The sequence below is a fragment of the Phoca vitulina genome, unplaced genomic scaffold (assembly GCF_004348235.1).
Source record: "Phoca vitulina isolate PV1807 unplaced genomic scaffold, GSC_HSeal_1.0 scaffold12, whole genome shotgun sequence".
Classification (NCBI taxonomy): Eukaryota; Metazoa; Chordata; class Mammalia; order Carnivora; family Phocidae; genus Phoca; species Phoca vitulina.
The window spans coordinates 4,909,047-4,920,313 of NW_022589715.1; positions in this window are offsets into that span (position 1 = coordinate 4,909,047).

Sequence of the window (11,267 nt, forward strand, 5' to 3'; positions counted from 1 at the left end):
TCCACACATCGGCCGGTTTTCATCCAAACCAGTTTATAATCTGAAACAGGGAAGTCTTTACTTTAGGCGTAACCAAGGTCATGACCTTTTGTTTTTTTGTTCTTAGGAAGGTTCTGTGGCCTGAGTGACCCCAACCAAGTTTCACTTGTCTCTGAACTTTTGAATGCGGCTCTGCTGCTAATGTCAGCAGGGTGAAGGGAAGAGCAGACCGATGGTTCTAGTTGCCGTTGATACCGGTGGAAAAAGTCTCTGTGGAGACAAACAGGGCCTCTTGTGGGTTGGAGCCCAGAGGAGTTGTAAACTACATGTGTATGGCCAACTCCTAGGGTCCTGAAGGAATAGTCTCCATTTTTGTGTACTTTGTTGGAAAGTCCAAGTGACTCACAAAATAACCCTTTTCTCAGAAATCTTACTTTGTGATTTGACATTGAAAATACAGATACATTGGATGGCTTGAAACGTCTTGATGACTTCTGTGAAAAAGCGATCAAATATCACTCAGATGCACCTCAGCATACACAAGCACGTAAATAGTTGCGTGCCCAGCAATATCTTTCTCCCACTGGTGCTCAGCTCTGAGGTGCTTTGTCTTAATTTCAGCTAGAACCTCACTGGGCAGTGGCCTCTACCCCTGAGGTTTTGCCCTGCCCACACTTGGAATTATTAAGTAAATAATTGCCTATAGCAACTGGACAACTTCCTCTCTAAAAAAACATGGTTTTAAAACAATTCTTTTGTGTGCCTAAAAGTCCTGTATAAAATAATAACTCAGACTCACCCATTCCATAATCTTCAACCTCCTTGAAGCTTACCTAGAACACCTACATAGGTTTGCTATGCAAGCACGGGAAGTTTCAGGTTTGAACTCTCATGCTTTCGGCCAAATCTTACTTTCCAGAATGGGCAGGTGGTGGTTCCAACCTTCTCCTTTTCATCATTGCTCCATTCATCCGTTCACCTGACATTTATCAAGAGGCTCCTGTTTGCTGGATGCCACACTGGGCTTTATCAACCTCAAAATGGAAAAGACTCTCGATGGAGAAAGTGAAAGCAAGTCATTGCCACAGAATCACATCAGGCGCTCGGAGTAGGGACTGACCACCTTGCCTGAAGGGTCAAAGAACGTTTCACAAGGAGGTAATATCTGAGCTCGATCCTGCAATAGTTTGCCAAGCAAAAGAGAAGGAGGGAAAGACTTTGAAGTTAAAAAAAATATCAGCATGAAAATGCAGGGGTAATATGGGGAGTATTTGGTGGTACAAGATGGGAAATGACACAGACACACACACATGTATAATCCAATGCCCACTATATGCCAAGCACTGAGCCGAGTACATTTGTATGCATTATCTCTTTAATTACATGACAACGCAATGAGCTAGGAATTCTTAAATCCCCATTTTACCAATGTTATTGTGGTTACCTTACAGATGAGGCTCCACTTACCCAAGGTCCTAGAGCTCATCAGGTGTCACTAACACCATAGCTTTTGCTCTTAGTGACAGTACAAGCAGGTTCAGACAAGGTGATAAGGGTCCTTCCAAGCCATATAAGGACTTTGGTCTTTATCCCGTTGGCAACCGGATACCACTGATGCGTTTTCAATAGGGCAACGAAGTCCTGTGGCTAAGTTTCAGAAGGATAATGACACAGCAGGAATGTGGAGGAAGTGGAGGAGTGGGAAGAGGCCAGAGACAGGGAAACCAATTAGGAAGGCATGCCAATGGTCTAGGTAAGGACTAGTGGAAACTTGAATGAAGGCAGGAGTGAGAGAGCAGCAAAGGTGGAGCTGAGAGATCATCCAGAAATAAAAGAGAAAGGACAAATATAGAGTGCTGGGTTGCCAGGGCTACCAGATTCCTTGTTGCAAGCCCCAGATCCTATGTATTTGATCTGGTTTAAGAAGATGAATTCGCCAAATGATAGGAGAGAGCTGATAGAGTCTTTGGGAGGGCCAGAGAATCAGATTTGCAAGTTTTGCAGTAAGAGAGGCACCCGAATTGCATCAGCCCCTCTCACGGAGACCCTGCTTTCCCGCCACCACTGGCCTTAAGGACTTAGGCATCTAGGTATTGGATTCCTGTTGCTGCCCTAACAAATCGCCATACACGTAGTAGTCCAAGATGACACAGATTTATTCTCTTACAGTTCTGGAAGTCAGAAGTCCAAAGTGGATCTCACTGGGCTTAAATCAAGGTGCCTGCAGCCCTTGGCTTATGGCACCATCCTCTATCTTCAAAGCCAGCAGAAGAATACCCTCAAATCTGTCTCTCTGATTTCTGCTTCTATCACTGCATCTCCTTCCCTCACTCAGCTTTTGTCATCACGTGGCTTTCTCTGATTCTGACTCTCCTGCCTCCCCCTTACAAGGACTCTACAGAGTACATCAGGTCCACCCAGATAACCCAGGATAACTCCCCATCTCAAGGTCCTGAGCTCTATTGCATCTGCCACATGGGTCCCATATTCATATTCAGGCTCCAAAGATTCGGACGTGGACATCCTTGGAAGGCCATTATCCTGCCTACCATAGTAGTTCATCTTTCGATTTCTGGGTTCTACCAAAGCACTTCATAAGCCCTGTCTGTGAAATGCTGGAAGTCACTGCATCTACCCTTACCAGAATGCTTCATTGCAGTCCTTCTTCCCATCTGTAGCTGGAGAATCATGGTCTCATGTGGTTGTACGTGATCAGAGGGGTCTGGATCACATGCCCAAACCTTAGCTGCAGGGGAGGCTTACAAAGCAAGCTTCTGACTTCCTCCTTAGGTATAACCAGTCTCCTAAGAGCGGGTGTGCCAAAGTTGCTGGGTGGTCAAAAATATGGCAGGTATCGACTAAGCCCAGTCAGGCCTCAGGCTGGGTCTGATTGCCAGTATCACACGGAAGAGGAGCATTTGCAAACTGGAACCAGGACAGCAGGGTTGGTGAGGGAGCCTGACACCATGACTCAGGAGTATTTGTAGACTTGGGGTCCTGAAAGGCATGTGTGACTGGGGTTTCCTAATGGTGAAGCAAGGGTTTACAGGGAAAAGAGATTGGACCTGTGTGTCTCCAAAAGGCTAGGACTATGGGGTGATGCAGTAACAGCCCGTCCTGCCTCTCGACCAGCACGCTCCAGAGACAGATGGGTTACCCCAGCAGGCAATGGGTTTGCTGCCACTTAAAGTTTTGAGGCAGAAACAAGATGACAAGATATTGGGGCACAAAGAGGGGATTCAAATATCAGATGAGAATTGCGCTAGATGACTTCTAAGTTTTCACCATTTTGTTCTTACCCAATAACCCAGTTATTGGTGGGTAACTAAGGGTCAAACCACAATTTTACATGGAAGTAGTGTTTTTAAGAAGAAAATGTTTGATTTTTAAACTCTTGCCCTTATATTTAATTTTCTGATTCCCGATTCCTCACTTTTTTTTTTTTTTTTTAACAGTAACATTTTAAAACAGTATAGCCTATTCCCACTCTGACTCCAAAGTCTGGTTTTTATCTCAGGCCTGCTGCCGTGTCAGAGGACTTGACGTGCTTTTTGTGTTCTGTAATGTCTTCATCTGAACAACAGGCCTGGAAAGGTTGATCCCCCAGCGCTGATGCCAAACTTTGACTGGATAGAAGTTGATGAATGTACATAGGAACTAAGTGGTTCCAATCAGCTTTCTTTTTCTATGTATGCAATTCCCTGCCTGCATTCCAAGCTTGGTAGAGAAGCCCTGGTCAGCTGCCCCAGTTTATCGCCTCCATGGAGAGATGGTGGTGGCAGGCATTGGGCTGAGAGCGAGGGCCATGCTTCTTTCCAAGTGGCTCACGGGGCCACACATGGACACCCACCCACAAAATGTGTTTTGGAAAGTTACTTCACAACACTGAATCTAAAGTCAGGAACTGCACACGTTTCTAAGCTACAAGTCAAGATGTTTTTGCTTGGATTTAATTTAACCTTCTTTTGTCCTAATCCAAACCCCACATTGCTTAATATGCCACAGATTTCCTGAGGGACCATTAGTAGGAGGCCCTTTTTTTTAAATGGTAAAAGCAACTTCTGTCCATCTGCAAAACACCATAATGGATAAGTTTGTAGATTACATGCTCCAGTTTCTGAATCTGTCATGGACCTAGTGTGTAAAGAGTGGTGTGTGTGTGTGTGTGTGTGTGTGTGTGTGTGGTGATGAGAATAGAGAATGGGGATATAGGAAGCAGCAAAAATTAAAAAAAAAATTCTTAGTGCTTTGTTGATCTTCTTCTACCAACCATCACCCCAAGTAACAAAAATTATGTGGTATATCTATAGGAATTTTTTTCCCTTTATTCTTAGAAAGCATTCCTTCCGGGTTGCTTTGTTTCAGTCCTGAGCAGGCGGCTACGCTTCCCCAGAACAGAGGGAATCTTCATGAGCAGGTGTTGCAATCAAATAAAATCTACAACAAAAGACACTCTGGCAGATAGTCACAATATAGATAATACTTGCCTGCACAGTGATTAGCTAGAAATGCTAAGCGGCGATTCTCATAAATGACTGTAATTAGTAATCCTTTAACACAGCTAAACCAGCTCGAACTGTCTCTTCTTAGCAGGTCTCTAGAATCTATAAATAGAATATAGGAAGCGTTCCTTCGACATTATGTGCAGCCTGATTCTCCCTCAGAGAGCTCCCTTCCTTTCCTCTTTCTCACCCTCCACCCCCCACCCCCCAACTCCCTTTCTCCCTCCTCCCTCAACCCATCCCTCTCCTGCAGACAGTCCAGCCCAGAAACGACTTTCACTATCATTTTCTCTCTTTCTCTTTAAAAGAGAAAACATTTGCATCTCACCCTCCTCCCCACCACCAAATGCTGGAGTTCCATATGTCTCCGGTGTCCTTGTCAGGGAAAAAGCTGTTTTCCTCCTTCTGTGTAGGGGAAAAACCCAGTTCTACCCTACTAATGTTTCTTCCTTGTGTGTCTCCTTGACTTTAACACAGAGAACATTTCTGGTCACCAAATGTGTGAAGGTTTTTCCCCCACACCAAACAATTTGTGACATCAGCTCGGTGTCCTACAATGTAACTCAGTTCTGATACTCTCTACCTACAAATGTGGTTTCTAGCCACATCAGGCTAGACTGGCTTGCTTTTGCTTTTGGAGCTAGGGGAGGAGGAACAGGCCAGAAGAGGGGGCCAGGAGCATCTCCCACCAAAAGGAGGAATGATAACAACTAGACTGTTTAATCGTTAGGATTGCCAACATTTTCAATATAGTATCTGATACAACGCATATTAATGGAAGGCCACCTCTCTGCAGTCACTGTTCCGGACTCAGGGGATGTAGAGAGGAGAGGGCAAAGTCCCTGACCTAGTGAGGCTTCTATTCTAGCAGAAGAGATAGGCAATAGACAAATAAACATAGAGTAGAAAGCCAACTAATGCAAGAGATATCTGTCATCCTTTTTTGGCCACCTAGAATCTGAAACTCCATCTTATATCTGGACATTCTGTACTTTATGGAATCCTGGGATGCAGAGCCCATGGCCCACTACATAGAAAGAGAAATCTCCAGATGGTAGTTTGACCAGCCTCCCTTGTAGAATGAGCCAAGACCCATGGTCAAGGCTTGGCCAATCAGGCATACCAGCCCATACCTTGGGTCAGGAGCCAGTGATTCAAGGACACAGGGCCTGCAGAAAATCCTCGCTGCTGGTGGGAGCGTCTGCAGCACGAGGAAGGTCGTAGTGGGTACAGCAGAGCTGGTGTCTGGGATGGTGGCACTGGTGACATGCCCTTTGGCAGCAGGGCAATAGGGTTCTCACCAAGCGGTGTGATTTACGCATTGCTCTTGGCTATGAACCACTCAGCCTTCCTATCCGTTCCTTGATCTTCTGTCTGTTAACAAATGCCTCTTCTCCCTCAACTAGCTCTCACCTAAGGACAGGTAACTCCTAACGCAGGGAGTCTTAAGTACAGTGACAAAAACAAAGGCGGATGAGGGCCTGGAGAGTGATGGGAAGCTATTTTACTTAGGGGTCAAATGAGCCTCTCTCTGCACTTTTTTTTGAAAGATTTTATTTATTTATTTATTTGACAGAGACACAGCAAGAGAGGGAACACAAGCAGGGAGAGTGGGAGAGGGAGAAGCAGGCCTCCCGCCGAGCAGGGAGCCCGATGCATGCGGCGCAGGGACCCCGATACAGGGCTCAATCCCAGGACCCTGGGATCGTGACCTGAGCCGAAGGCAGACGCTTAATGACTGAGCCACCCAGGCACCCCACCTCTCTCTGCACTTTTAAGAGCAAAGCCATGCGAAGAACTGGGGAAAGAGAACCCCAGAGAGAGAACAACAGTGCAAAGTTTAGGCAGTAACAAGGCCGTGAGTCTGAGGAATACCAAGAAGGTCAGCGTGGCTAGAACAGAGATACGAGCTGAAGTCAGAAGGCCACACGGGGGCCAGAGCTGGTGAAACTGGCTAGGCCATGCACGGAGTTTGAATTTTATTCCATGTGTGAGGGAAGCCCCTGATAGTTTCGAGCAAGGGGTGACATGTTCTGGTAGTTAAAAAGATCAGTCTGTCTGCCCTACAGAGAATTGCCTATAGGAGGACAAGAATGGAAGCAGAAAGACAGAGACTGTTGAGGTGGTCCAGGAGCGAGGTGGTGTGGCTCGGTCTCCTTCAAGCCTAGGGTGTTCGAGGGTGGTGGGACAAGGTCAGAAAAGGGAGACATTTTGAAGGTGGAGGTGACAGGCCTGTGGGTTAGATACAGACTATGAAGGAAAGAGAGGAGTCAAGGATGACTGCAAGGTTTTGGGACGGAGCCACTTACTGAGGTGGGGAAGATTATGAGAAAGGCCAGCTGGAGCGCGGGGAAGGTGGGAACAAGAGTTCAGCTTTGTGTTCTGTAATGTCATGTGTAATGCTGCGTGGTCTCTTTAATTCTGGGTGAACTATACTTCCATTTCACGAGTCCCCTGTAGTTCATCATTTGGGTTGTTTCCAGAATTTTCCCCATATCAAAATTCTGTTCTAGCAAAGCTTTTTATAATGAGTATGATTATACTTCTAGAAGTGAAATTTCTGGGTCAAAGGATGGCTTAAGGTTTTTGATACATATTGTCAAGTTGTCCTCAGGAAAATCACAGCTAGTTACATTCTACCAGCCACATATAAGTATGCCCGTTCCTTCACATCTTATCAATGCTGACAATATTTTAGAAAAAGGTTATAATTTGACAAGGCATAAATCACATTTTACTGTTTTAATTTGTACTTCTTTGATGGCTAATGAGGCCAAACATTTTTAATAGACTTATTGATTACTTCTTCTTTTGTGAATCATTTGCCCTTTGCCATCTTTAATTGGAATTCTACTTTTTTCTTTTTTTGTAAGAGCTGTTTATATATTAGAGATAGGAAAATTTGATTTGTCATTTACTTGGAAACTGTTTTCCTGATTTGTCATTTGCTTTTAAATGTAGTTTATGTTTAATTTTTAAAATGTACATGTCACACCTCTTTGAGAAGTTGATTCTGAGGTATTTTATATTTGAAACAAATTATGCCATATATGGCATGTTTGTCATTATATTTTGAATTTTTAAAACTAGTGCAAGGTATTAATACATGCATATTTATTTTCTGACTGCCTCTTACCTGATATCTCTTTCATATTATTTTCTTTTAGATTCTCTTTGGTTTGCGGTATTGACAATCATATCACCTACAAATAATAATTTTCATCCTCTTTCCTTCTAGCCTCTCCCCTCATTTTATTTAATTGGCTAGAACCTCCTCCTCATCGTCAAAATAGCATCAAGATGGCTGCCTCCTTCCATTCTTTCTGACCTTTAACACGAAGGCCCCTGTTTTTTCACTATTGCACATGGTGTCAACTATTGGGTCTACATTAAGGTTCTGTCTCTCATTACAGGTAGTCTTCTAAAAAAGAGAGGGCTCAGCTTTAGATCCAGTTAGTGTGGAACACCTAGTAGGCACCCTGGTGGGACGCAGAGTCAGCAGTTAGCTGTAAGACTCTGGATTCCTCAGGACACAGAAAGAACTGATGGCCAGGAAACTCAGTGTGCTCATCCCAAGGTGAGTGTGGCTGTCGCCCTCAGGACAGGTCTGGGGGACCCGCAGGGAAGGGATGACAAAGAGGAAGTGGATCCAGCAAGGGGACTTGGAGAAAACAGGAAGAAAACCCAGACTGTGGTATCCCAGAAGCCGAGAAAAGAAAAAGATTCACAACGACGCTAGGGGATTTCGGGGGATGCTCGTAACCAGCCCGTAAAGGGACCGAGGCTCAGAGAGCCTGGGCCACTCTGTTTCGGGGCTCGTTTCAGAGGCCCTAACTCCGGAACATGCTTCAGTCTGCACGGGGCAGGCAGCAGTGGGGCCACACACCATGCCCGCCCCCTTTCTCTCTGAAAAGAGCCTTTGTAACTTCTTTAAGAAGGAAACACCTCCGTCAGGGGAGGAACATTATTTGCTTCCTGTTAGAACAGACTCTTACTTAGGATCAAGTTCCATGCCAGCCCCATGCCCACAGGGAGCAATGAAGGAAAGAGGGGGAAGGGGCCCTCTGGGGGGTGGGTGGTTTAGCAGGAAAGGTTCTGGAGAGATCAGAGCATGGGGGGCTGGAGGCCCCCAAACCCAGCCTCTCTCAACCAGAAATTCTCCCCTTTCCCCCACCAGTCCGAACTCTTGAAAAGCCCGAGAAGTGTCATAAACGCTTAGTGGGCGCTTAGTGGGTGGGTTCGTTTGACCCTTAGATGCCTGCCAGCCCTTTCCAGGGAAGTCAAAGCCGATCAATCTTTCACACCTTCGGCAGCTCTTCACTGAGCACCTACTTTGTGCTGGGCCCTGTGCCAGGCATGAGGACACAGCAGGACAAAAGACAGACTCATGTCATATCCCCCAGGGACCTTCGGGTCTAGTGGGAGGAAATAACCACAGAAACAGCTCTCTAATCACAAATTCTGGAAGGCTCTAGGGAATATTCCCTGGGGTGGGGAGTAAGACGGAGACCAGGCAGGGAGTCCTGTCTGAGGAAGTGATAGAATCTGTAAAAGCAAGAAGAATCTGCCCCCTGTGCTTTTAGAAGCCAGCCAGACACTGTTTGGCCTTGGCCAGCACGCTTTATGTCCCCAAAGCCCAGATCAAATAGTGGGGAATGGAGATGGGGCACTTACTCCTGGCAGGAATTGAGAAGCTGAATCTAGCTGCCTGGAGTCCCTGGTGTGGAGGATGTTTCTTTCTAGGGAAAGCAGCTTGAGGCCCAGGAACCAGTGCCAGGAGACACGCAGGGCTCCTGAAGCAGAAATGATAATACCTACCATCATCCACAGATATTTGTGAACCTTTTGTTAAAAGAAGAACAGAGGGGGAGCACCTGGGTGGCTCAGCTGGTTAAGCATCTGACTCTTGATTTCGGCTCAGGTTGTGATCTCAGCGTCATGAGATGGAGGCTCCCATCATGCTCTCTTGTGCGCTCTCTCAAATAAATTAAAAAATCTTAAAAAAAAAAAAAAGGAACAAAGGGTACTATGGTAATTTTATTTTTAATGTTTTGAGGAACCTCCATACTATTTTCCATAACGGCTGCACTAATTTACATCCCTCCCAGCTGTGCACATGGGGTCTCTTTTCTCCACATCCTTGCCAACACTTGCTATCTTTTCTCTTTTTGATAATAGCTACCCTGACAGGTGTGAGGTGATATCTTCTTGTGGTTTTTATTTGCATTTCTCTGATGATTAAAGACGCCGAGAACCTGTTAGCGATTTGAATTTCTTCTTTCGAGAAGTGTCTATTTTTTTTATATGTCAAAGATGTTTCAATAAGCTATTAAAAAAAAAAAAGGAGAAGAGCAGAGGGAATGTCTACACCTCTTGTGAAAGTCAAGGGAGAAATCCCACATAGGCTTCTGTAGGGCTATGATCTTTTCTGCAGCTGAAGTAGACCCTGGCTTAGCCTATATCCCACAAACGTGCATCCCAGGGACACACACACACCGGCAGATGGGAAAGACAGTGAAAATGGGGAGGAAAGTATAGGCTACACCAATGAATTGATATCCTTTGGATTCAGGGTTCTTTTATTTAATTTTCTGAATAGCTGAATATTAACCTAAACATTCCGTTTATGGTTGAAAATACCTTAGTCCCTCATCTTCCATGAATCTAATACACTGAAGGTTACTAAATTGTTCATGGACCAATAAGGAAATTGAAGACTCAAGTCTTTTATTCTGAATTTCAGTGTCACTGTGTGAAGATTGTGCCTGTAGGAGGTTGGGTTGAATGCATGGAAAATATCAATGAAGGCTTATTTGGATATTGGACATGATCATTCTTAAGGCGTTTACTGGCTTCTATCCAGGCAACTGTCCTGTGAATTAAGTAAGAAATATTTCAGTTTTCAAGATGAGGAAATTTATGTCCCAAAACGCTAACGTGCCTGAGGGTCATATAATTAAATTGTCTTGTTTTGTTTTTCATCTTGACCACTGTATTCCTCTGTACTGTCTTCAGCACTCTGGAAGTCATATAAATATATATACATTTATATATATATTTTTAACTGCATTCATAGTTATCTTAATATTCATGTCTCCCTAAAATTATGGTGCAGAAAATAAAATCTGACAAGTAACTCTAAGTTTATTGTTTGTCTGGATAATTAAATTTTACTATATTTTGTTTTAATCCTGTTAATGAAATTTTGCAAGTAGCCGAGGAGATTTCCCCTAGAGTTCCAAATTAAACACACATGGATCACCTCTAGCTCCGTTACATGGCAGTTCCAAATTCTTAATTTCAACCTTTCCTTGGAATGAAAATCTTCCTTTTTTTTTTTTATATATGTCTTTCAGGTTTTGTTTGTTGTTTGTTTTGTTTTAATGGCTAAGGGGGTTGGTGTATGGCCGCTTCTTGGTCTCGTTTGACAATCATCAGCGCCATCTACTGTCAAGAAATAAAATCACAAAGCATTGCAACAACTTGTCCACGAAAATTAGGGGTTATGTAGTACCGGAAAGACAATTTTGTACCCCTGGCGACTTAACTAAATAAATTCTGGTACACACATTTTTATTTCAGATCATGAATTCCTTAAGCAACTTACATAAAGAACCAGATGAAATTGAAATATAATTACTTGTGTAATGCTTAAGAGGACTAACTTTGGAAGAGGAAAAAATGGGCTCTCAGCTAAACCACTTAGTAGATATATGGCCACCTTTACCCTCAGATTTTCATCTATAAAATATGAATAATTATAAGGCCCTTCTGTTGATTAAATGA